The 27198-nt window shown below is 42.0% G+C and overlaps 1 pseudogene; it reads left to right on the forward strand.

Moving 5' to 3' along the window:
• LOC142843106 (ubiquitin-fold modifier 1 pseudogene) lies at positions 1 to 6592 on the forward strand (annotated as a pseudogene).
• The last annotated feature ends 20606 nt before the right edge of the window (positions 6593 to 27198 follow it).

The following is a 27198-nucleotide window of genomic DNA, read 5'->3' on the forward strand; positions in this document are numbered from 1 at the left end:
ATGTGTCTACTTGTGCAACGTTGGCTTGACTATTACAGCTGGAACCTGCTGCTTTCCAATGGATATACGGCTCCCTTCAACCGTAAACCAGTGGAGATTGGAACAAAGGAATGGAACATGGCAACCTTTCTAAACAACTTGATAAGATGCTTCCTGAAGTAACAAGTGGGATATTCTTTTTAAATCTGATATTGGGTAGATGGTTAATTATGTAAACAACCTGCCATGCAAGCTTGAGGATATGTGTTTGATCCCTAGCAACAACGTCAAAGTCCAAGTATGGCAACGCACACTTGTAATTCCAGCATTGGAAAGATGAAGGCAGAAAGTCCTTGAGTTCACTGACCAGTGAGCCGTACATAATTGGGAAGTTCCAGGGCCCAGTGAGAGACACTGTCTCAAAACACCTGAGGCATTAGGAAATGGCACCCAACGTCAGCTTCCAGCCTCTAACACATGCATACACATACCCCAAACTGCACACATATACAAAAAACATTCATGCACTTGTACAATACAAAAATCTTCAACTTTGGTGACTCTAGGGACCAGGTGATTGTAACATATTCAAATGAAGGACCTATTTTTCCTACTTCCAGAAAACACAAAATAGTTAGTGGTTACTCTTGGGATTTCTTAAAAACCATATATACTTATTTGGGCATACTACCATGGCTCATTAAAAATATTTCAGGCTTTGTGAAAACTCAGAAGAAAGAGTCTTTGGAATAGTCTAGGCTGATTGATCTACAAGCATCTCTATCATTTTAATCACAGTGCTTGGGACACAGTGCATAGTCACATAGGAAAGGTTTTGAGTGACATTCTGGCTATTGGTAGATCATGGATCCTAGGCTGGAATTCAGTTATTCTCTCTTTTATAAATATCCAGACTCTTTAAACAAACAAGCAAACAAACAAACAGATTCCAGCTTTTTCCTGAGAATCAGTAGAGACTGAAGGGTTGACCTTGACCGCAGCCTACTAAATTCTAGTTACTGTCTGCTAATTGATTTTGAGTCCCATAACCTTTAGTAAAGACACAGCATTCTATCAACACACAGGGAAGAGCAAGCTCTCCAGTCACTGAATTCTCTTGTTTTTCTTCTGGTCATACTGTCTTTGTCTCAGGAAAGGATGAGTAGTTATGTTACTCCGATTCCAGGGACCTCAGACAGATTCCATCCCCTCTATGTCCCACGTAGTAGGCTACTCATAGTAGCCTCCTGAGTTGCCTGTGAGAGGTTTTCATTGCTTAGTGACAATGCTTTCCCACTGCAAGCTGTTCATGGCAATGGGCTCAGGTGACCCTGGGCTGAATCCTCTGGGATCAAGAGCCCAAACAATTTTTTCATCTGCCCAAGTTGATTTTCTCAGGCTATCTGTTATTGTACCAAAGAGCTGACAGACACTCTCCTCCTCCACTGGATAATTTTTTCTACAGTAAACCAAGAAAGCACAGCTTAAATCTTATTTAGTGTAGGGCAATTTAGGCTTTAGGATTAAAGCAACTAAGCGTGAAAAATGTGAAAACTACTCCAGCCACTGGAGTTAGCACTCGCTATCCAGAGCAACGGATTTCTTCTTTGTAAACTGGTGTGCACAAATTCAGTCTAACCCAATGCCATCCCTCTTTTATCCCAGCTGTTCATATTCATATAAATCCCCCAGTTTCCTGTTGACACACACTGGGGAAAATCATAATTTTCTGGAAAGTGCTTTCTCAAAGTGTCACTGGTACTCTGTCATCTGGAGGCAATCAGGACAGTGGAGTGAGCATTCGAGAGACAAAGGCAATAGGTGTAGAGCCTGGTGAGGGGTGGGGGGCAGAAACCAACTCTCCACGGGCTGCATATCCATGAGATGCTGGAAGCAGCAGAGGAATTGCAGTGTTCGGGCACAGAGAGAAAAAAGTATTGTTTCATTATAGGTGGAAAGTTTTGGAGGATAGATAAGTGGACAAATCAAGAAACTGTCCCTTTGAAGCTGGCATTGAACCACCACCCCTGAGAGGAAAGATTTATCATTCTACTTAGATTGGTCTTGAACTCATAGCTTAGTGTATCCCCCTGCCTCAGCCTTCTGAGTAGCTGGGATTACGGGTATACATACCCATACCCGGATGTTCTAGTTTTTGTACTCTACCCTACTTTAAAAATTTTGACACATTCATCTATGCATACAATGTATTGCTATCCTGTTCACCCCACCCTCTCTTAACTCCTGCTGACCCCAACTAATCCTCTTCCTGTTTATTGGTTATTGGCAGGTACAGCTACTACCTGGTCATGACGGCAACTGCCACACCATATCCAGCAGACAGTCTTTTACAGGCTCCACTCCCTCCTCTGTCTTTTACAGCCTCTCTGCTCTCTGCTCTGCAGTGACTCCTGGGCCTTAGAGAGAGTGACACAGATGTCCCATAGGGTGGAGTACCCAACAGCTGCTTATTCTTAGCACTCTGATCAGTTCGGCTGTGTGTGTATGTGTGTGTGTGTGTGTGTGTGTGTGTGTGTGTGTGTGTGTGTGTGTTCCTGGCTTAACTGTCACCCACTACAATAAAACAACCAAGGCTGAGAGCAGCACTAGCCTATAGGTAAAGATATAAATACTTAGAAGGCAGTTTGACTACATGTCCCTCAGGTTTCCCTTTGGGACCTGTGACCTCCACACTGATGGACTTTGACCAGGCTTACAGTCTAGGCAAGTATTTATCCCATAAGCTGGCCTCAGATCCAATCAGAGAATGGTTGGTTACCGGCAGCAGTCATGTCATTAGTACACTAGTGCCTGTATCTTCCTGGCAGGCCTGTGCTGTGCAGCCAGGGTGCAGGAAGGTGAACCTTTCTCCCACCATCACTTCTTCTTGCTCCCTTCTGGCACTATGCATGCTAGCCATCAGGGAGTAAGCATCTGATTCAGTCCCATCTGGATCTGCCCGTGTTCTACACCCAGACTGTGTGCTGTCTTCAGCAACAGGTTCTGACTGTTTAGTTCTAGTGGGCAGCCAAGAGCAATGGCAATAGTCTGTGTTGTTCGGGATGCCTCTGGGATCCCTGTGCACGCCTGGATTTAAGTTGTTTTGTTACACACCAAGCATGGTGTGCCATTAAGTCTAATTTGCAACCAATTTCCCGAATAGCAGTAAATTTCACTGATTTTATTTTATTTTTTAACAGAAAAACACAAAAATCTCATTACGTTACAATACAGTTCCAGGAACTGTTCCGTATGTAAATAGTTTCGCTTTGTTTTCAATCAATATACAGAACACACACTTTTACAAACACTTTTGATTCTATAATTTTGTTTGCAAGTTTCTGTGAGCTTCCATGCTGACTGCCTCTACCAATTGCATCCCGTGCACAGCAGCTGAGTAACAACTTTGTGCCAGCTGGCGAGTCTGAGTTCCTCTGCACTCACAGAAGAGACAAAACCATAGTAGTCTTTCCTAACACACAGGAGTACTAGGAGATAAGAAGAAATGGGCCATTTTGTAAAGAAAGGTAAATATGGATAAACAATGCCTTAAGTTAAATATGAAACCTCCAGAATTTAACATTTATTGACTTTTTTCTTCTTTTGTTTATATCCCCAAGCTCAGAGTATTTTGTTTTTAGTTGAAGATACTCTCAAATTGGAAGGAGGGAAAGAGAGAACGAGGGAGGAAAAAGGAAAGGAAGGGAGAAAGAAAAAATCAGCACATCAAGTTGATGTTCAGAGAGTCACCTATCTATCTGCTATCTGTCTGTCTGTCTATCTATCATCTGTCTTTCTATATTATCTATCTACCTATCTATCATCTATCTATCTATCTATCTATCTATCTATCTATCTATCTATCTATCTATCATCTATCTATTGATTGATTGGTCTTCATATGTCTTTTTATATTGCCTATCTATCTATCTATCTATCTATCTATCTATCTATCTATCTATCTACCATCTGTCATTCTATATTGCCTATCTATCATCTGTGTCTTAGTATCTCAGGATCTTTGGGGTGGTCCCAAATTTGAGAGAGGTTTCAACATTCTACATAACACTTACTATTGCAGGTGATAAAACACTGAACCATATGAAGACTCAGCCCACAGGAAGAAAATAAGACTTAAGATCCATAATAAGAAGTGCTTTTGTAGATTCACGTTTTTTAAAGATCACAAAAGCTTGCAGAAGAAAATTGCAATTTAACATGGAGTGATCAAGAGAAGCTGTTTGGAGGAGACAGAACATGAAGGACAGGGGAAATACCATAGCTGGAGAGTTCCCTGGGATTAATAAACGGCATGCCATTCTACACTGGGAACATGTCAGGGACAATCTGTCTATCTTCATTTCTCTGAGGGTTGAATGAATTTTAACTGAATGCAAGAAAGTCATTTTATACCCACATGGCTGTGTCCATAGAACCTGGGTGTGGATTCAGGTTGCTCTTGTTGAAGAGGATGAAGAGTAGAAAGGAAGAGTTATTAAAAGAGACAGAAGAACTGAGATTACAGGAAAACCCTTCATCCTGAAAACTGGAGAGAGGAGAAAGTGGAGAGACCATCAGAGAGATGAGTTTACTGGAGGCAGAAGCTACTGTGACTGCTCCAGGCAGGAACAACTGGATTGCAGTCTTGTCATGCTTCTGAAGGTGCAGTGAGGGATGATTGAAGAGTTAAATCTTCTGGGGACCTGGTCTTAGGAAGATGCCCATACTTTCCTACATCTTACAGCCTGAAGTCCTACCAGAGTTTTGCATGTAGCATTGAAGACAAATTCATTCCTGCTTAAGATGGGAATCTTTTTTGAAATATGCCTAGGGGAAACTCTTTCAGGCACAAGCGAGCTCCTCTCAAAGCATGCTACCAGAATCTCATCTGATTTGGAAAAAGGGAATTTGTTAACTCCATACACCTCTAACCTTCATGTCTTACATAAGAGGAGAAAAATACCTTACGAATATATAGAAATTCACAGTGTAGAGACTCAGGCCAGTGAGCACAATTTAGATTCACCATAAGATTACGGTGTGACTTCTGCGCAGCATCTTACCGTCAGGTCAGTGGGACTCTAGGATAATTACATTCAATAAAAGTTCAAATGGCTGGCTGCAAACTCTAAACTACTTTAAAATGAGTTCTCAGGAAAGCTAAAGATGACAGAAGGGAAAATGAAACTAGGTGAGCAGATGAAACTGACCTTTCTCTCTTCCATTGCCATGCCGAACAAAATTACAAAGTAGAGCTCCGTTCCCAGCTAGATTTACATACAACCTCCTATAACGTCCCTATGACCAGATACAGGCAGGTAGCACACCATCCCTATGACCAGATACAGGCAGGTAGCACACTCCAGAAGATAAAGCACCTTCCAGAACCAGATTTGTATAAAAGAAGATGTTGGAGTATTAGAAAAAAAATAAATCAAAAGATAGGTCGTATGGTAGAAACACAAAACTGTACAAAAGGACCTGTGACCAAGGAGAAGTCTCTAAAAATATCGATGGGGAAATTAATTCAAGACCTAGACAAGAAAGTTACAAAATCAATTCAAGGGTCTTTCTAAAATAGACGAAAGAATTTGTACCTTGGGGAAAAAAATAAAAACATTGAAGAGAGGTAAAAAAAATTTAAGATACTGAGAAAAGAACCAAACAGAAATTCTGGAAATTAAAGAACAAGTCCATCCCAAAAGCACAACAGAATACACCAACAGCAAGGAGACCAAGCAGAAGAACAAATGTTAGAAACCAAAGGTAAAGTTGAGTCAATAATACATATAATTATATACAAAGAAAAATCAATTAACATGATGAAAGCTGTCAAGAAACTGGGGATACATTCAGGAATACAAACCTGACAATCCACATAATAGGCAAACAGGAGGTATGACAAAGTCAAAGGACTTAGACAAGCAATTCAATGAAATGGTAGCCAAGAATCCCCCCACCACCACCACACACAGACACACACAAAAGTTATTCAAATATAGGAAACATTCAGAACTCCAAATGAGTTGACCAGAGAAGGACCTGTTCATGACACATCACAGTTAAGATGTCAAAACACAAGACAAAAAACCAAGTCTACAAGCTGGAAGGGAAAACTAAGCCACACAGAAGCAGAGACATGAAATAATCAGACATGTCACCAGCAGTCCTAAAGAATAGAAAAGTAGATCGAGGAAGCACGGCGAGCGACTAGGCGCGGTGTGTGTGCGGCGGCTCCACCACGTGGAAGGTGTCCTTTAAAATCACGCTGACGTCAGATCCGCGGCTACCGTACAAAGTTCTCAGTGTTCCGGAAAGTACGCCGTTCACGGCCGTGTTGAAGTTTGCAGCGGAAGAATTTAAAGTTCCTGCAGCAACAAGTGCAATTATTACTAATGATGGAATAGGAATAAATCCTGCACAGACTGCTGGAAATGTTTTTCTGAAACATGGCTCAGAGCTGCGGATCATTCCTAGAGACCGAGTTGGAAGTTGCTGATGTCTGCTTCTTGGAATCCACATCTTTCAGAATAAATACTGGTGTTTGTTGTTGCTGTGTAGTTAAAATCAGGCATTCTCAATACAGTGAAAGCACCAAGAATCAATGAAACAAAGAAAAAAAAAGAAAAGAAAAAAAAGAATAGAAGAGTATGCAACAGTATATTTCTATCCCTGAAAGTAAAAAAAAAAAAAAATAACCAAGATTGTTATCCTCAGCAAAACCATATATCAAAAATATCAAAAATTGATGGGAAATTAATAGTATTTCAAGACAAATACAAGTTAAGATAGTTTATGACAACTAAGCCAGAATTACAGTGGATTCTTAAAAGAATATTATACAGAGAAAGAGGAGAAGAGGAAGAAGAGGAGGAAAAGGAGGGGGATGGTGAAGGAGGAACAGGAGGAGCAGGAGGAGGGGCAATAGGAGGGGGAGGAAGAGGAAGAACACGAGGAAGAAGAGTACAGTTTCTTCCACAAAGACAAAAAGATGTTTCATGAAAGGAACAGAGAAACGGAGAAGAATAGGGAAAGATCAACCATGTTCAACACAGCAAAAAAAACTAACCCCCATACTATTAGGAGAGGAAGAAGCCAACAACCAACAGAACAATCAGCAACAGCAAACCCCTTTCAAATACAACCTCATATTCTGATGACCTTCACTCGCCGATTCAAGACACACACTGACTGGATTATGAAACACAAGTCAAACACCTGTTATTGCCAAGAAACTCACATAACTAGGAAAAATACTAAAAAAAAATGAGAGTCAAGAATGGAAAATCATGCTATCAAGCAAATAGAAACTGTAAAGGCCCACAAAACTCTTGAATCTCCCAGCATCTCTAGATGCTGTTGCAAACCTTGGTGGCAGGGCAGGGTGGTGATGGTGGTAATGGCAGTGGTGGTAGAATAGTCCTGAACCAGGGAAAGACCTGTTGGTGTTTGGACAGTTCCATATTCTGCAGAAGCTTCAGAGGAAACTATAGACCCATAGTGGGGACCAGATGTAACTCTTGGTTAGTCCCACAGGGGCATGGGAAGCTCCATACCTTTCTGAAGTTAAGTAGTAACTGCAGAAATAGGTGGGGAGTAGATTTGACTCTGAGTAAGACCCACTGATGTGTGGAGAACTTTACAACTCACAGGAAAAGACAACCAGGAGAAGACAGTCCTAGTTGACAGAGAATAATACTTGACTCTATAGGAAGATTCCAGATAGTGTCTGTGATCCTAAATGCCAGTCCTATTAAGGGGAAGTCACCTCAACCCTACTGAACACTGCAAACAACATCAGTGCAAGAAAAAAAAATGACTAGGATTTTTAAAATTCACAATAAAAATGAAAGAAAGAAAAGTTTAACTAATGAACTAACTTCATATTTGCAGTCCCAGCACAGAGACATCGTGAAAATCCAAACAACATATTTCCTCTACAAATCACTATCCCATAATAACAACACCTAAAAAAAAAAAAGAGAGAAAAGACTGGGAAGAACTGCCAAACTAAGAATTGAAAAGAATGATTGGAATCTTTTTGAAGCAATCTAGAGAGGACATGAGTATACTCCAAGAGATCAAAATGGGAGATAAAGGAAATGAGGAAGTCAGTCTGAGGCATGGCAAGGAGATAGAATTTGGTTTATTAAGTTTTTCATTTCCAGAAAAAAAATCAATAAACCAAGTAAAAACCTCAATGGGAAGCTGCAGAAACAGAACACATGATGTGGAAAACAGAAGAATTCTGGAGAAGACAAGACAGAGGAGCAGGATTACTCAGTAAAGATAAATGATACATTTAAAAGAAACTTGAACAGAAAACAAAAGAGTGTTCATATTCTAGGAATAAAAGACCCAACTTTTGGGCCATAAGCATAGAAGAAAAATACCATAATGAATAAGTTGAGAATATTTGAAACTGAAATCATAGAATAAAATTTCTAAAACCTAGATAGAGAAAGATGCCTGTAAAACTCCAAACAGACAGGACTAAGAAAGAAAACACCATGATTTATTATAGTTAAAAAATTAAAAGCACAGTAAATTGTATTGAAAACTGCCAGAGAGAAAGGCCAAATTATTTATAAAGAACCTAATCAAACAGTGGACTGTGACCCCCAACTCCAGCAGGCTTTCCCTGAGAACCTATTGGCTATCCAGGCTAGCTAACTGCAGATTTTCACCACCCTCCTCTCCTCTAAATCCAATCTCCCAGGCTCATCCCCACCCTGTAGCAGACCACATGCCACAGCCTTTCCTCCCTCCCTGCCCTCATCTCCAAGGGATCCCATGGATGTTCTCCTTCAACCTTCTTCCCCAGTCATCCCGTTTTCCCAGCATTCAATGCCAGCAAGCATTCCCTGGGAATTGCCAAGGCCAGCCTGTCATAGAAACATAGAGGCCAGCTAAGCATCTAGGTAAGCTTAGATCTTCACTTTCCCTCCACTCTTCCAAATCCAATCCCCCAGCCTCATCCCCAGATCTGTGGTAGACTATCCGCTCTGGACTCGGTTCACTCTTTTGCCCCTATTACCTGTTTCTATTGAACAAAGCAGATCCTGGTGGAGCATCCTTCTTTCCTCCCTCCTGCGGATCCCACATCTAGCCCACCCCCATTCCTACTGTTAGCTCCCAATACCTACAAACACGCTGTACTAGGAAACCTCAGTGATCACACATGGCAGGGTCATTCTCTGCCAAGCCACACAACCACCACACTCTCCTAAGAACCAGTAAAGACAACAGAAACCAAGGAACGAAGTGCACACCCTACAACGACAAGACCAGATACTGGTACCTAGAATTACAATAATCTCAAACTCAGATGCCTAGATGCCAGGGTAAAGGCACAATCACTAATGGCCAGGGTAATATGTCTCTTCTGGAGCTCAGCAACCCTACTGCACTAGGCCCAGAGAAATGTAACATAGCTGAAGCACAAGACAAAGATCTAAAACTAGCCCTTATGAATATGGTAGAGGACTTAAAGAGCCAAATAAATCCAGTAAGGAATCTATGAAAACACAAACCGTGGAGGGCAATGAGTGAAACAGTTTAAGACCTGAAAGTGGAAGTAAAATCAAGAAAGGAAACCCAAGCTGTAGGAACTTTGGTAATAAAAAATTTAGGAACTAGAACAGAAACCTTATAGGCAAGCTTTACTGGCAGAATACAAGTTATGGAAGAGAGAATCTCAGTCACTGAAGGCAAAGAGAAAAAAATGATTATGCCAGTCAAAGAAAATGTTAAATCTAAAACACTCCTGGGACACTTTGAAAGGGCCAAAGCTAAGAATAATATCAGTAGAGGGTGGAGAAAAAACCCAGGTTAAAGACACAGAAAATTTTCAACAAAGTCGTAGAAGGAAATTTCCCTAACCTAAAGAAGGAGCTGCCTATCAAAGTACAAGAAGCAGGAAGAACACCAAAAAGGCTGGACTGGAAGAGAAAGTCCCAATGTCACATAATAATCAGAACAGTGAATGTGCCAAACAAAGCAAGAACATTAAAATTTGCAAGGGAAAAAGACGAAGTCACATATAAATGCAGACCTATTAGAATTACACCTGACTTCCCAATGGAGACTTGAACACCAGAAGGGCCTTGACAGATGCTCTACAAACTCTGAGAAACGGCAGATGCCCTCCCCGACTACTATACACAGCAAAACTTGCAATCAAAGTAGATGTAGAAAGACATTCCTTGATAAAGGCAAATTTAAGCAATATCTACCTACAAATTCAGCCCTACAGAAGGTGATAGAAGGAAAACGTTAACCTGAAGAGGCTAATTACAGCCAAGAAAACACAAGGAATAAATAATTCTGGACAAGCCTATCAAAAGGAAGGGAGGAAGAAGACACCACAAGAACAAATAACTGAAATCAATAAACATAGCTCACTGATAACTCTCAAGATAAATAGTTTCAATTCTCCAACAAAAAAAAAAAACACACACACAGCCTAACAGGAATACAGGATCCATATTTCTGCTGCATTCAAGAAACACACTTTAACATAAAGGATAGACATCTCCTCCGGGTAAAAGGATGGCAAAAGATATTCCAAACAAATGGACCAAAAAGCAAGCTGGTGTAGCCATTTTATTATCTGACAAAATAGACTTTAAACCAAAACTAATCATAAAAGATAGGAAAGGATACTACACACTCACCCAAGGAAAAATTCACAAAGAGGACATTGTAATTCTTAATATCTATGTACAAAACACAAGGGCACCCAAGTTCATTTAAAACAACAACAAACAAAAACAGCAGCAAATCGCCACTAAAGTTAAATCATATGTTGACCCTCACATGGTGAAATTGGGAGACTTCAGTACTTTACTCCTGTCAATAGGCAGGTCATGCAAAAACCAAACAAACAAAAAACCGAAGAAAAAAAGCTGACACCAATTGATGTCTTAAAAAAATGGACCTAACAGATACTTATAGAACATTTTACCCAAACATAAAAGAATACACCCATTTCTCATGAAATTTTCTCTAAAATTGACTCACAAAAATGCAGCCTTTCCATATATAAATGACAAACAGACTGAGAAAGCAATCAGGGAGCATACCTTTCACAGGAGCCTCAAATGATATAAAATATCTCGGGGTAACTCTAGCCAGGCAAGTGAGGGACTTGTGTAATAAATATCTTAAGATACTGAAGAAGATATCAGAAGATGGAAAGATGTCTCATGCACATGGATTAGTAGGATTGATATGATAAAAATGGCCATCCTACCAAGAACAATACACAGACCCAATGCAATACTTACCAAAATTCCGGCACAATTCTTCACTAGAAAGGAAAAATTTCAGTTTCATATGAAAGCACAAAAAAAAAAAAACCAGGATAGCAAAGCAAACATGAATAATAAAAGAACTGCTGGGGGTCTCACCATCCCCATCTCAAATTGTATTGCAGAGCTATAATAATAAAAACAGCATGGTGTTGATATAAAAACAGACATGCTGATCGACGGAATTGACTGGCGACACAGACATAAATCCCCACAACTATGAACACCTAATTTTTTTCAAGGAAGGCAGAAAAACACATGGGGGAAAGGATAACATCTTCAAGAAATAGCGCTGGTCAAACTGGAGAGCCGCATGTATAAGAATCCAAATCTATACCTATTATCCTGTATATAAAACTCAACTCCTAATGGATCAATGTAAGGCAAGATATGCTGAACCTTATAGAAGAGAAAGTGGGAAACAGTCTTGACCTCATTGACACAGGAAATGGCTTTCTCTACAGAACACCAATAGTAGAGGTACTAAGATAAAAAAAAATTAATGAGTGGGACCTCATAAAAGTAAAAAGCTTCTGCATGGCAAAGGACACCATCATTCAGAAAACAAAAAGTGGCAGCCTACAGAATGGGCAAAGATGTTTTTTACCACCATGCATCCAATAGAGGACTGATACTGAAAATAGATAAAGAACAAAAACAAACTAACAAACCAAAAACTGTCTGTTAAGAAAACAAATAACCAAATTTAAAAAAAAATTGTGTACCGACCTAAACAGAATTCTCAAATTATGAAAAGCAAATGGCTGAGGAACACTTAAAGAAATGCTCAACGTTCTTAGTCAGCAGGGAAATCAAAACTTTCTGAGAGTTCATCTTATACTTGCCAGAAGGGTTACGATCAATAGAAGAAGCAACAGTGCCACAGGTGAGGATGTGGAGGAAGGGGAACCCTTACCTATTGCTGAGGTGGGAGTGCGAACTTGTACAGCCACTATGGAAATCAGTGTGGGGCTTCCTCAGGGAGAAATCGAAGGCCTATTCCCATACTCCGTTCTCCCACAGAGACACTTTCTCAACCTTATTCATTGCTGCTCTATTCCTAACAGCCAGAAACTAGAAACAGTGGAGATGTCTATTCATAGATGAATGGATAAAGAAAATATGGAACATTTATACAGTATTACTTCACGATTAAAAACTAAAATACGAATTTTTAGTAATAAATAAATTTTAATAAAATTGTTAAATGAATGGAGCTAAAAAAACTTTTAGTAAAATGGGTAAATGAATGGAACTTGCAGGTGTGCTCCCTGTAAGATATCCTAGTACATGGGTGTCACAAAGCTCGTGGGAGTAACCAGCCAATATCTGATTTGATTCATCGCCCACCACATGAGATGGAAACCATAACCCATACTAGTTGGGTGACCGAGAACCTGAGACTAGATAGCCCAGTGACCTAGGGGAAAACCAAATATTACTGTTCTACTAAGAAAATAGAAGTGCCACCTACTCTGGTCAGTGGGTGCTGCAGAAGCAAGGACTGACTGGAGGGCAGGCAGGAGGAGGGACAGACTTAGCCAGCTAAGCTCTTTGCTCTGGAAATGGGAGAAAGCAGACGGTACATTAACAAGAATAATGAACAAGAGTGGTACGGCTGGAAAAGGCAAGTGAGGGGGTTCCTTGGACTTCCCACAGGACAGGGAACCCTGATTGCTTTTCGGGCTGAGGGGGGGGGAAACTTAATTGGGGGAGGGGGAGGGAAATGGGAGGTGGTGGCGGGGAAGAGACAGAAATCTTTAATAAATAAATAAATTTAAAAAAAAGAAGGGAAATACACAAGAGATGATTATTCTAAAAGATTGATAAAAATTAATAAGCCTCTAGTCAGGGGAACTGAGAAAAAAAGGCAAAAATGACTAGTATCAATATTAAAACCAGCAATTCCAACTAATTCCATGGTCACCACAATAAAAGTAAGAAAGCGGGAATGGCAGTTCCTTGGCTACCAACTTTATCATTTGGACAAAAGAGACTCACTCCTTTGAAAAATCATAAAAGTCACACAAGAAAGAGCAGTCTGATTTTCTTTTTTAAAAAAGTCAAACAACCTTTCAAATATAAAACACCAGGCCCTGGCAGGATTATTGGAGACTAATACCAAACATTAAGAATACATTTTACCAGTTGTCTTTGATACCTTCCAGGACACAGAGGCACAGGGAAATAAATCAGTCAGAAGAGAACACGGCACAGAGAGAGCAGAAAACTACAAATGACTATTTCTCATAGACAGAGATCAGAATACAGGCTAACAAACCAAACCTAGACAACTCTAAAGATTACACGTACATCATAACCAAGTTGCTAGGGTTTCCTTTGAGCTCCTGTGTTTGAGTAACCCCCTTCCTCATCCTCTGAATAACTGTGATTACAAATGGGAACCACTGGGCGTGCCTGGGAGTAATGGTTTTCCAAATGTAAGCATGTTGGGCACCCCAAAATTAACTAATGTGCCCCATCATGTCAGCAAGTTCAAGAGAAAAGTCATCCATGGATATCAGAAGACCTATCAATAGACCAGTAAAAGCATTTCACAAACTTCAAAACCAGTGCATAGGCTTTGGAATGGATGTATAGCATGTCTGTGTATGTGAGTGTGTGTGCATGTGAATGGATCTGTGCATATGCATGTACATCTGTGTTTACACACATGTGAATACACACATGTGATTGTATATGTATGTGTATGTGCATGTACAAATGTGCTTGTCTATGTGAATTGTATGTGTGTACAAATATGCATGCATAAATATGTAACTGCACAACATGCATGTGTGTACATGTGATGCTGTGTATGTGTATATATGTATGTGTATATGTGCACATGCATGTGAACATGTGTTTATGGTGAATTATTTTCAACTAAAATATTTTTGAAGATTTATTTGTTACATGTATGGAAAACACCAATATTAATAAGTTAAAAATCTGTAGCAAGTCTTTCTCTATCCCGTCAATCAGCTCCCAAATAATGACAGACTTCTTTTTAATTATGAAAGTTCAGCCTATAGCTTAGACTTATTCCTAACTAGCTCTTCTAGCTTAAATTAATCCATTTATGCTAATCTACACTCTATCGTGTGGCATTACTTCTCTTCCATCTTTCACTTCTTCTTTCCCTTCCTTGTCTCCTGGCTTCTCCTGTGTACCAAGAGTCTCCTCCTCTTCCCTTCTCTCCCTGGAAATCCCTCCTGTACCTCCTGCTTAGCTATTGGCTGTTCAACTTTTTATCACACCAATCACAGCAAACACATCTTCATACAGTGTCCGAATATTGCACAACAAAAATCTTTGTCCTTAGACAACTCGAAGTTTGAATTACATAGAGTTTGTAAATGCTTGGTTCTGATCTCAGATTTGTGGTAGTGACAACTCTGTTGGGGAGAGGACCTTCCAGTGTGTAGACAAGTCTTAGGAGGTTCAAATGCATGCTATATCCTAGTCTAAAACAACCAGGGAAAATGGCCTGGGCTGAATGCTGTAGCAAGGAATAGTAACCACAGTGAAAATAATAGGAATTTTCAGATACACATATTTATTTGACAACTTTATTAAAATCATTTAAAAAATGACACTGAAGCAACTCTTTTTTCTCTTCCTGAGTTTTTTTCTTTCTCCATAGAGGGGGCTACTATAGAGAAATCTGTGTGTGCTCTTTCTGTTCATAGTGTCATGTTTTTGCTATATATATATATGAAATCAAAATGAAAATGCATCGTGTTTTTTTGCACTAGTCTTCTTTTAAGAATAGGCACGTGTGCTTTTGAGAGCTACTCATGTAACACCAGTCATGCTTCTAGCTGCAAGGTATTTCACTGCGCAAACACACCTCAACGTCTTCATTTCTGGTATCTGGTACTTGAGTTGTTTGTAACGCATACAGGACAGAAAGTTGTCAGCGCCCTACTACCTCTGTATGACTGGTGGTTTGTCTTTGCTGTGGAGTGGGGCATAGCCACACATCTAAGTAGCTGCTCGGCTTACGGCCTTTTCCATGTAGCCATAAGAATGCCATGCTTTCAGGCAGCTTTTGCATTGTAATTTTCATTTGGAAAAATTGCTATTGATATAAAAATATGTACCCAGCCGGGCTGTGGTGGCGCACGCCTTTAATCCCAGCAGATTAAAGGAGGCAGAGGCAGGCAGATCTCTGGGAGTTCAAGGCCAGCCTGGTCTACAAGAGCTAGTTCCGGGACGGGCACCAAAGCTACAGAGAAACCCTATCTCGAAAAAACAAAACAAAACAAAACAAAATATCTACCTGGCAGTGCTTTTTCAGGTTTTATACTAACCTATCATTCAACACTTGACTCTGCTGTGACAGACGAGGAGCCGTCTCAACTTGGTTTATGTGCTTCTGGTGCCTGCATTTACTGCCAGTGATTTCTGTGTCTTAAGGTTTTTTTCTGCAACTGTATGTGCATGTATATGAGTGTGTGTGTGTGTGTAATATGTAGTATGTATGTGTATATGTGTATGTGTGTAAGTGTGAGTATGTGCGTGAGTGTGCGTGTGGTATATGTGGTTATATATGTTTAAGTGTGTGTGTAGTATTTGTTGTATGTATGTGTGTTTGTATGTGACTGTGTGGTGTATGTGGTATATTTGTGCATGCATGGTATATGTGTGTGAGCGTGTGTGGTATATGTTGTATGTATGTGTATATCTGTGTAAGTGTGTGTGTGGTATATATGTGAATATGTGCTCTCTATGTGGATGTGTGTAGGTGTGTGTGTCGAGTATGTACGTGGTGTGTAATGAGTTTAGATATTTTCACTCAACTTTGAACACACTTTGTGTTTGGTTTTGGGTATTTCTGAAATCTAAGAGGCATAATAAAGGTCTAGGAAGAAAGAATTTTAACTACAAGATTAAGCACATCGATTTGTTTTTATTATATTTTTAAATGACCACTCTTTGGTACATTGACTACATTGATCATCACTTGGCTGAAATGTGGTGGCTTTTGGGTCCATTACTGCCACCAGACTACGGAAAGATATTTCCTCGCACACTTAAAACTCAATTATAAAGATGAGGAAAAAATGACATTTATGGAGGAAAAGTACCATGTCCATTGCTGCATTCAAGGCTAAATTTTAATTCTGATTTTTTTTTGTAAAAAATATATTTAAAAACAAAACATCTGTTCCATGCAGTCTGCTATCACTGTTATTTTGCCTTGTGGAGGTACACTGTCAACAGGCATTCACCATGGAGCCCTCCTCTCATTTCAAATAGTATTGACATAAAACAAAGGGATAGGGCCAAGCCAACAGGGACCATGGCTTACTTTAGACTCAAAGTACAGACCACAATTCAAAGACTGAAGAAGTGGACCAGGTCATTTGTTCTGTGTGCCTGGATGTAAAGCACGATCAATAAAACCTCAGAGACAGAAGTTGGGGTTCAACCTGAAGATCAGAAAAGCAAAGCAGCCAGCCTCTGGCTCTTACTTCAACCTCAGTCTGAAAATGGCGATCCTGCCTCCTGGAATCTCAGAATGAGAGGGAGACTGAGCTCTGTCTCCTCCCGTTTTATAATCCTCTCTAGTTCTGGAATTAAGGGTGTGCATCACTACCTCCTGGTTTTTATGGCAAGCTAGTGTAGCTACTGGGATTAAAGGTGTGTGTCATTGCTGCCTGGTCTGTAAGGCTGGCCATTGTGGCTGTTTTACTTTTCTGATATTCAGGTAAGCTTTATTTATTAAAATACAAATGAAATGCCACTACATGGATGCAGCCTAGACAACCCACCAGGACCCATGGTAGACATGGTTCCTAAGGCCTTTATTGCAGAGTCTTGGTTCCATCTATGGTGACAAAGTTCCCACCACTTCCTCAGGCTTCTAGGGTGACCAAAGGCAAGTTTTTAACATAGCTGGCTGGGGAAGTTCCAGCTGGGCTTAGCTGCATCTCTTGTTGTCCCTGATGTCAGGGAAGACACCCTACTTAACAGGGGCAGAGGCACTGAGCATCCGGAGTGCAGAGTTGGCCACTTTCCTTCTCTAGGGGTGCCCAGGGCAGGTGTCTGGCCTTACTCCGAGTTGTCTTGCTTTCTGTCTTCATCTTCTTCACAATCAAGCTGAACAACTGTATTTGCTGCCCAGGCCCACAACTTTCCTCTTGGCCTTTGGGTTCTCACCCGGGATGATGGAGGGTTTGGGCAATGTGGGTCATCCTTAGTTAAGTCAAGTCATTCTGGTCCTCTGAATCAAAACGCTCCAGAAGTCTGTGTTGGTGAGCCTTCTCCAGCAAGACCGTAGTTTCCACTGGTCCTCTTCCTTCTGGGACAGGCCAGGGTGCAGCAGCATGGCCTAGAAGTTGACCTGTGCTTGCTGCTGGTCCAGATCATTCAGACCTTTGCAGTTCTCTAGCACCTCAATCCCCAGCACTTCCATCTCCTGAATCTCCTCCAGCAGCTCCATCTCCTGAATCTCCTCCAGCACCACCATCTCCTATATCTCCTCCATATCCTGCATCTCCTCCAAAACCACCATCTGTCTCTCACCACCTCCTGAATCTCCTCCAGCACCACCATCTTCTGTCTCTCACCATCTCCTGAATCTCCTCCAGCACCACCATCTCCTATATCTCCCCATCTCCTGTATCTCCTCCAGCACCCCCATTTCCTGAATCTCCTCCATCTCCTGTATCTCCTCCAGCACCCACATTTCCTGAATCTCCTCCATCTCCTGTATCTCCTCAGCACCACCATCTCTGCACCTCCTCCAGCACCTCCATCCCCAACTCCAAGTCCTTTGTGCACATCTCATGAGCAATCCCATGGGTTGTTCAGCTTCTCTTGCTCTCACTTCTTCTGCCACACACCTCCTCTTCCTTCAGAAGCTTCCCTGCCTGGAAACTCCCCAGGACCTCATGCTCCAGGGTGTTATTCTGGGTTTCACGGAAAGGTCTTAAAGGTGACCCCCACAGGAAGTACTGTAACCTCAAGGAAAAGTGATGATGGGCAGGCTCAGGTAGGCTCAGTTCTGAGCCATCACCTTGTGTTGCTAAGCTTCTTCCATTTGTGTGTTTCTCATACCTCATGTTGATGGAAGTCATCAGCAACACCATGTCCCATGGGTCTCTGGGTAGCTTGAGTTTGGGGACCATTGACAAATGGAAGTTAGGTGGGTGGTATTTGTTTAATACGTTCCACTTGGGCATCTTCACTTCCTGTCTGCAGCATAAATGACCTGCCTCTGCACTCCCGGATTTTCTTTTCTTAAATTATACCTAGTACTGGCAACCTTACCAAATGCCCAGGTCTAGTAGATTCTACAGGAAAACCCACAGCTGTCACTTTACCAAACACTCATAATCCCTAAATACATTCTAAATATTGATCCTTATACCCACGAATAAGTGTAGTCTTCACCCCGCATCATGGAAACTTCTCTTTGTAGCATATGGGGACCATTGCCGAAAACCACAATCAATCAAAATGCAGAGGCATGGAGCTTGGTCCAAAATGTTACTTCTCCAAAACACTGGGAACCCTCAGGCTCAGGGATCATTGAGGAAGAGGAGACAGAAGAACTGAGATCCAGAAGATCAGGAAGTTTGCTGAGAAATTGTTATTTCCTAAGAATATCAAAGGCCACACCCATAAAGTGTCACCATGTGACTGCCTACACATGAGCTGAACATTGACAACAACAGATAGGCTAATGGGGATGATGTGGATGGGGCGAACCCCAAGAGGTCTCATGAGGTCTCATGAGGCCTCTAAGGCAACAAAGAAACACCAAGAGCAAGGGAAATCAAAGACCACACCAATTGGTTATTCAATACTAAAGGTGAGTAGTGAAAACCATACAAGCAACAGAATGCAGACTGACCGGGTTATAATTATGGTTTTAGAACCTTATGTCTATTCCTAAATACAAGGAAAGATGGGAAAGAAGTCTAAGTGGAAGCGTCAGTTCCAACGTTTTACCATGATCTGGAGTCTTCTTTGCATACAACACCAGTTTAGGCCACTTCTCGTTTGTCTGCTTGTGGGAAAGTTGATGGAGAAACATAAAATCTTACCTGGGAAGGATAGAGAATATATATGTTCCCTTTTGAGATGCTCTATGAACTCTTTCCAAATTGTGACTGAAACTAAAAGGCATTTTTGGAAGTCAAGCAAAGATACTTTTGCAATACTAGAAAAGAAACAAAATTAGGTGACCTGTCAAAATGGCTTTTGATAATTCGCTTTAAAATGACTTCAGATGGGGGAAAAGTCAATTGGAAAGTCCATTCTTTGGCCTAGGGCCGTTAGTTTCTCTAAATTGCTCCTTTAGTACCTTTCTTTGCTCTTTTGGCTTAACTTTTGGTTAGTCTTTTTCGTTTACTTTAACTGTTGAAAATCAAAGGCAGGCAAGTGTCCTCCCACCGAGCTGCACTTCCAAGCCTTTGTCTTAATTTTTTTTAATTAATTAATTTATTTATTAAAGATTTCTGTCTCTTCCCTGCCACCGCCTTCCATTCCCCCCTCCCCCAATCAAGTCCCCCTCCCTAGTCAGCCCAAAGAGCAATCAGAGTTCCCTGCCCCGTGGGAAGTCCAAGGACCACCCACCTTCATCCAGGTCTAGTAAGGTGAGCATCCAAATTGCCTAGGCTCCCACAAAGCCAGTACGGGCAGTAGGATCAAAAACCCAAAGAAAAAGATATAGGCATCCTCCTGAATATTAACATTCATCAGGCGATGAAGGGAGACAGAGACAGAGACCCACATTGGAGCACCGGACAGAAATCTCAAGGTCCAAATCAGGAGCAGAAGGAGAGAGAGCACAAGCAAGGAACTTAGGACCGTGAGGGGTGCACCCACACACTGAGACAATGTGGATGTTCTTTGTCTTAATTTTTATGGAAAGCTATTTGCTTGATAATGTCTATGATAGGTTCAAGCATCAGAACACAGCATAGCCAGAACTGGAGGAGGCTGGGATGCTCTGGTAGTTGTGGAACGTCTTTACACAGGAAGTTTGGTGACTGCCTTACCTGTCTTTGAACTTTTCCTTCGGGTCATTGTGTAGACTTTAGCAGTTTGCAGGACACTCTTTCCAAGTGGCGATTCTTGAATCAGGTCCCGAGGATGAGTAGATATTTGGAAGAGGATTCAGTTAAAGGGAGAATCAAGAGGTAAACTTCTAAAGTAGGTACACATTGAGGAGTAACTTACCCTCATTTGTGACAAATGAAAGAGACCCACAGCATACTTGTTTAAACAAAAATGTGACTATTAGAAACCATTAGCATGCTCCAGGTCAGGGTGCTGTCTAACCACTGGAGAGGCCCATCCAAGACCTTAAAATCAACTCACCCAGCCACAGATAGCTCTTTTCAAGATCTCAAGCTGGGCTCCAAATTCTTGGTAGCATCAACTGCCTGGGCCAGTGCCTAGAATCTACTCCCACCTAAAGTGATGACTAGAAATGTATCTTCTGAGGCTCTTCACCATGAGTAAGGAATGAAAGAGGGGGTTTCAAAGGCTGACAAGACCTCCAGGCATTTCAAGCTGATGTGAAGCCTCTTTGAAGCTTTTCTAGATCACGTCCAAAGCAGTGGAGGGGATGAGTTAATGGTGGCAGTTGAGAACAGAGGCTGCTGGGAGGACATGGTGTTCTTTCCTGTTTCTCATTGCTGTTATTTTGTTTTAAGATGATAAGGCTTTTTATGTATGGAGTAAAATCATAGGGACTTCTTGTACACAGTTGACTAGGTGGCGTGGAGGCAGATTTAAAAGGGACAGGCTGGGGAAACAAGGGGCTGGTTAAGAGTATTTGAAGGAGGATGATGGCGTGAAGCAAAAAGAAGGAGAAGGAGGAAAAAGAGGAAGATGGGAGGAAGAGGAAAAGAGGAGGAGGGAAGATGAGGAGGGGTGGAGGAAGCAGAGGAGGAGAGAAGGAGGAGGAAGAAGAGGAGAGTTTCCTGGAAGCCAAGAACAGAGTTTGGGGAGATGAGGAGCTGTTGGAAAATACCCTCTTTGTGCTGCAGAGTGGGGAGATGCCATTCCTGTCTAGCGAGCAAACTGACATTTAAAAACAAAAGTGACTTGTTCCCTTCCCAGCAGATTGGCAGCACGGGAAAGACTAGAGTGGAAACCTCTGTCTTACAAACTGTTTGCCTTCAATGGCAGAGGCCACAGAGCCCCAAGACTGCTTTGGCAGAGACTCTCTGGGGCAGCCACCCAGGCCTTTAAGGAAAGGTGTTCCTTCCTACTGCTGTGTGTCCCCAGCTCCCAGAGCAGAGTGGAAGAGGGACAGGACTCTCAGCTGGGCCTCAGTCTCTTCTGTGGCCTGAGAAGTTGAATTTTGTGATTCCCACTTCTGTTTTTATGGTTCTTTTCTTTATGACATGGTTTATTGGTTTTTCCTTGTTATGGAGGGAACACATCCTAATAAATTTCCTATTCTGTCTTCAAACACAAGGTTGAGTGGAGACGAGAGGCAGCAGGAGAACCAGGGACCTTTACCTTTACAGACACAGGTCATTCCGGATTTTAGCATCCTCTATAGAGCACGGGTGAATGTGAAGGGGTAACAGGAAGATAGGTAAAGGAGGCAGGCGCTGGTGAAGTCCGAGGGTCAAAAACAAGTCACCCAGAGTGATAACTTATGAAAAATGAAGCCACACTAATTAAGAATAACAGAGACCCTAGAGAGGCATTGGAGAGAAAGCTCATAAGATTGTTCAAATTAAGAACAAAAATAAATGGCTGGGCAAGCTCACTCCAGATTCTGAGTACTTTTTATTTATTTTTTAATTAACTGATATTGGGGGAAAAAGTGTTTTTATTTATTTACTTTTTTTTTCCGAATCCTCCCCATGTTGCAGAAAGAGAAAATGCTGCCACCATTTTCTTTAGCATTTGCATTCTGGGTTTAAAGAAGAACGAAATTAAATTGACTCTAAGTGTTTTCCTTCCAGGCTGTAAAGTTACTGGCATCATTTATTCCAGCACTGGCACTTACATAATCTAGATACCATGGGAGCCCTTGGAAGTCATTAAATAAAAGAAAACATCAAATAATAAAAGAAAAAGGTAGGCAGTTAAAATAGGTAGGCAGAAGACGTGATTTACATGCAGACCCAGGACCCACACTGCTGACCATTAGTGAGGGGATTCAACTGGGGGGTGGAGGCAGTTGAAAGAACGCTATCAGGGGTGTGGAGAGGGTGGATGCATTTCGACTGTGTAGTATTTCTCTAGGAAGAGGAAAAAGGGCATCACCAAACTTGCTGGCTCTCTAAGGCTCCCTGAGTCTTGGAGGGAAGGTGGATACTGAGCAGGATGAATAAGGAAGGCAGCGGCTAGCTTCCACTGAGATGGATTATTTGTATTTTAAAAATTTATTTATTCATCCTTTTATTTTCATGCGTGTGCATGAGAAGTCAACATTAAATGTCTGTCTTTATCCCTTCCAATTTTTTTGAGTTCAGGTTTCTCACTAAACCTAGAGCTCATTGCTTGTCTAGACAGCCTGAGTAGCAAGACTTGGGACCCCCCTGCCTCTGCCTCCCCAGCACTGGGATTCCAAACACACTACCACAATTATTTTTAATGTGGATGCAGGACATCCAGACATTCGTGGTTGCATAGGAGTACATTGCCCACTGAGCTATCTTCTCACTCCAGTGTAGGGTATTTAAGAAGAAGAAGACAACACCCAGCATAGGGAGTATGACCTGGAGCTTGTCTTCTTTCTCTCTTGTTTCTGGCCTTCCTGACCCTCATAGTGGCCAGAAGTTTCTTGCTTAGACAAGCAGTCTCCATGTACGCCTCAAGCTCCACTGTTCTAGGTCTGAACCTTCCTGGGGTTGGGGTTGATGTGAACCTGAAAAGTTAGGCTCTTCCAACAGATGGTTTAAGATGGCTTTTGTGGCCCCCATGATAGAGCAGGGTCAAGCCTTTCAAGATCTCACGGCCTCCCTGCCTGCCTACTATTGCCCCTGAATCTGCTCCTGATTGCCCTTGAAGGATCTGAGGATGTGGCAGATACACTCACAAATGAGGAAGACTGGGATCATGCCCAAGTTTAAGGGGAAGGGTAAGATGCAGCCAGGGACATCTGGGAAGGGCAGTAACCCTCAGAAATGGAAGTGTGATGATCTCCCTTAGATCTCATTTTCAACTGGTACCATGGTGGGGATGCTATGGGAAAAAGGGCCTGCAGGCTTCTCAGCAGGCGGTCCTAGCACTAAGCCCTCCTATAACTTTAGAAGGCAAACAGATTCAGCATTCTTTCCTAATTCCCCCAATACTCCTCCCACCTCCATATATAAGTAGCTTAAGGGCACCAGCAGGAGGCTGAATAATAATTCCCAAACAGCTCAGAATCTGATGTCGGGAATCCATGCGTGTTAGCTGCTAGGGCACAAGATGTTTTGCCGGTGTCATTAAATTAGGGATCCTTAGATGAAGAGATGATCCCAGACTACCACAATCTCCAGGGTCTTTATCCAAGGGTTGGGTGTGTGCAGGAGGAGGTGAGGTGACTCAGTGGTTAAGAACACTTGCTTATGAAAACCTAGGTTCGGATTCCAGGGCTCACAGGGCAGCTCACAGTTGTGCGAACTCCAGTTTCAGGGGATCCAATGTTCTCTTCTGACCTCAGGCACTAGGCATGCACACAGTGCACATACATTCGTGCAGGCAAAACACAGACGATAGTGAAAAAGGAAGGGATGGTTGATCTGGTAGAGCAAAGGAGCAGGGGCAGCTAAGCTCCTGGCTTTGAAACTGGAGTGAACCAGGAGCCAGAGGTTACAGGCCTGGAAGCTGAAGAGAGCAAGGAAACAAAGTTCTCCTCCATCCAGCTTGGGGACATGGATCTTGACCCAATGACAATGATTTTAGACTTCATCTGCAGCATTGTAAACAACTGCTGGGTGATGGCAGAGGCAGGCAGATCTCTTGAGTTCTAGGCCAGCCTGGTCTACAGAGCAAGTCCCGGGACAGCCAGGGTTGCACAGAGAAACGTTGTCTTGAAAACAAAAAAGTAGACAACCAAATAACGCTTGCATATTGTTATATATCACTGTTTATAGTCACTAAAGTATGTAAGAAACAAACAGGCCTTCTCAGCCACAGGGGTCGGATTTGTTTGCTTGTTTTGGCAGAGAGATGAATAGAAAACAAGGTATTTTCAACCCTTGAGTTAGGCTCCATGGTTCTGTTCTATTCCTTTTTAAAAATTCTGTCTCAACCCGTATCAAACAGAAATTTGCTGTTTGCTTAAACATTGAACAACAAAATTCCATCCCTGAATCTCAAACCAGATTGGTTTGGGTTGAACCTCACTGCTTTATGATGTTTACTTCTGATGGCCACATCAAAAACAGAAGACCTGAAGGACTGGAGTGCTCTCCCCGCTCCCCAATAGAGCAAGATAATAGCAGATAAGATAAGGAATGTGGGCTCTTCTAGTGATATCAGGAGCTCTGCAACCTCTTTGGTGGTGATGGCAACAAGGTCTAGGTCAGCAGAGAAGGTGTAGGTATGAGGGCTTGGGGCACAAAAATGGTGGGCTTGCTTCCTTCTGTTCATGACTTAAATGGAGTTATCAGTCTCTCAGTAGGCCAAATCCTCTTAGTGGTGGGGGCCCACCATTGTAGATGTCAGGAAGAGCTAAGGGCTACATTCTAGTTTAGACCTCAAAGATTAATTCCCAATGTCTTGACATCATCAGGCACATCTCACCATCAGAGGAAGAAGGCGAGTATTTAGGGGAAGCAATGGCTTGAGCCTGCATCTTCAGTAGGACTGGAGTAGAAACAGGCAAGCTGACCCAATTAAACTATCTGTGGCAGCTTCGGGCTGCTACTGGGAGCAGAGCGTTTGGTTGTTGGGCCTTCCTTCTGGGAAGGCTCTTATTCCAGAATCTGTAGAGATCTGCTTCTGGCCTGAACAGACCCTCAGATTTCAGGCTTAACTTAAGAAAAGAAATAGGAAATTGGCATGGTAATGTTTTTTATAATTACTTCTTGCTTAGTTGATTTTTTTTTGTTTGACACAAGTTGGAGTCATCAGAGAACAGGGAACCACAATTCAGAAAATACATTCATAAGATTGGCCCATTGATGGGCCTGCAGGGCATTTTCTTGATTAATGGTTGATGTCAGTGGTCCAACTCACTGTGGGCAGTACCAAAGCAAAGATGGACAGCTATAGGGAGAGCTGGTAGTGTTTAAATGGCCACGGATAAAGGTGTGGGCATCTGGGTCTCAGACCAAGTGATGAACAGGGCAGATGGAGTAGCTGTGGCCGAAGTGCACTGTGGCCCTCACTGTTGAGTTTTGGTGGCCTGTGCTTCCCCCACTATGGAAAAATTTTTACCCTGAGCTCATTTGAATAATCCAAGATCATCTCACTTAAAGACCTTTAGCTTAATTGCATCTAAAAAGTCCTATTTGCTGTATAGCTTAACATATATGGCAAAGTGGTTCTCAGAGTTCCTAATTCTCCAACCCTTTAATACCCTTTAAACCTTCATGTTGTGGTGACCTTCCAACCATAAAATTTTTTGTTGCTGATTCATAACTGTAATTTTGTAGCTGTTATGCATAGTAATCTAAATATTTGCTATGCAGGAAATCTGCTATGTGACCCCTGTGAAAGGGTCTTTTGAGCCCCCAAAAGGATCATGACCCACAGGTTGAGAACCACTGTTCTAAGGGTTTGGACATAATTGTCCTTGGGAAGCATCATTTTATTCACTATTTATTAAATTTTCTCCAAAATTGTGACCACCTAATTGAGCAATATCCTTATATTTAGTTGTCCTCTTTGAAATGGGCTGGATATGAGGTCAAGGACAACCTTCAGACAGGTCATAGGAAGGCATTGTTCAAGTTTAGTGGACTCCATGGATGCAAATAGGAGTGTGATCAAAGGCAAGCGACAGAATGGTGTCCACATCTTTGATTGCTACATAATGAACACGCGACAGACTTTAGCTATAGACCTTTGCCCTGGTTTGGGGGAGATGCTGTGTATTCCTGGTCAATATGCTAGCAAAGAGATTCAAGATTGAAGTGATGGCAGGATTTGGGGACTTTGGTAATTCATGAGATTATTTCCATCTATTTGCTTGCCTGATGAATTGGAAGTAGACAGTCCATCTTGTTCAGGAACCACGGTGACTTGGTAGCAATTACCCACTGTGTGTTTATAATGATGAGTCAAATCAAGTTTCAAAATTTACCAACAAGAAGCAAAAGTCCCAGGGGACAAAATGGACCGCACGCCCACAGCTTCCATTAAAGTTAATGAGAAGTTAATCATGTCAATAAATGTGACATAGTGGAGTCTCCAGAAATGAGGGGAACCGGAAGGCTCAGAATGCCATTGGCTGAATACTAATTCAAATAACTCAACATTCCATAGAGTGCGGAGGATAAAGGACGGCAAGAGATTGCATTAAGGCTTTGCAGAGCACTCTAATTCTAGCTGCAGCAACATCGCCTCTTAGCCTGAAGTGTTTGTCCAAATGAAGCACTTCATTAAAAAAGAGTGGTCTGAGCTGCTTTAATAGCTTTGCTCTCCGTCAGGAAGGCCTGGAAAAGGTGGCTTTGCCATGAAGTAATCCACATCCTGCCTCAGAAGCATCCAGCCTCGGTCCTGACATCCCTCCCCACTTCCTCTTTTCATACTTCTCACCCCGCTGTAGCTAATGCTTTTACTTGGGTACTATGTCCTATAAGGTGTGGTCTGAATCAGCTGCACCTGTGTGCAAACGACCGATGTGGAGGGGTGATGGGTATGTGTGAGTGGACAGTGGAAGGCCAGAGAGGGAGATGCTGCACCTCTTGGCCAAACTGTAAAGCCCTAGTATGCCAAATATGGACAGGTTTTGGTGCTTATTTGATGTAAATCTCTTCTTTCCTAG

This window comes from Microtus pennsylvanicus, chromosome 1, assembly GCF_037038515.1.
Source record: "Microtus pennsylvanicus isolate mMicPen1 chromosome 1, mMicPen1.hap1, whole genome shotgun sequence".
Taxonomy (NCBI): Eukaryota; Metazoa; Chordata; class Mammalia; order Rodentia; family Cricetidae; genus Microtus; species Microtus pennsylvanicus.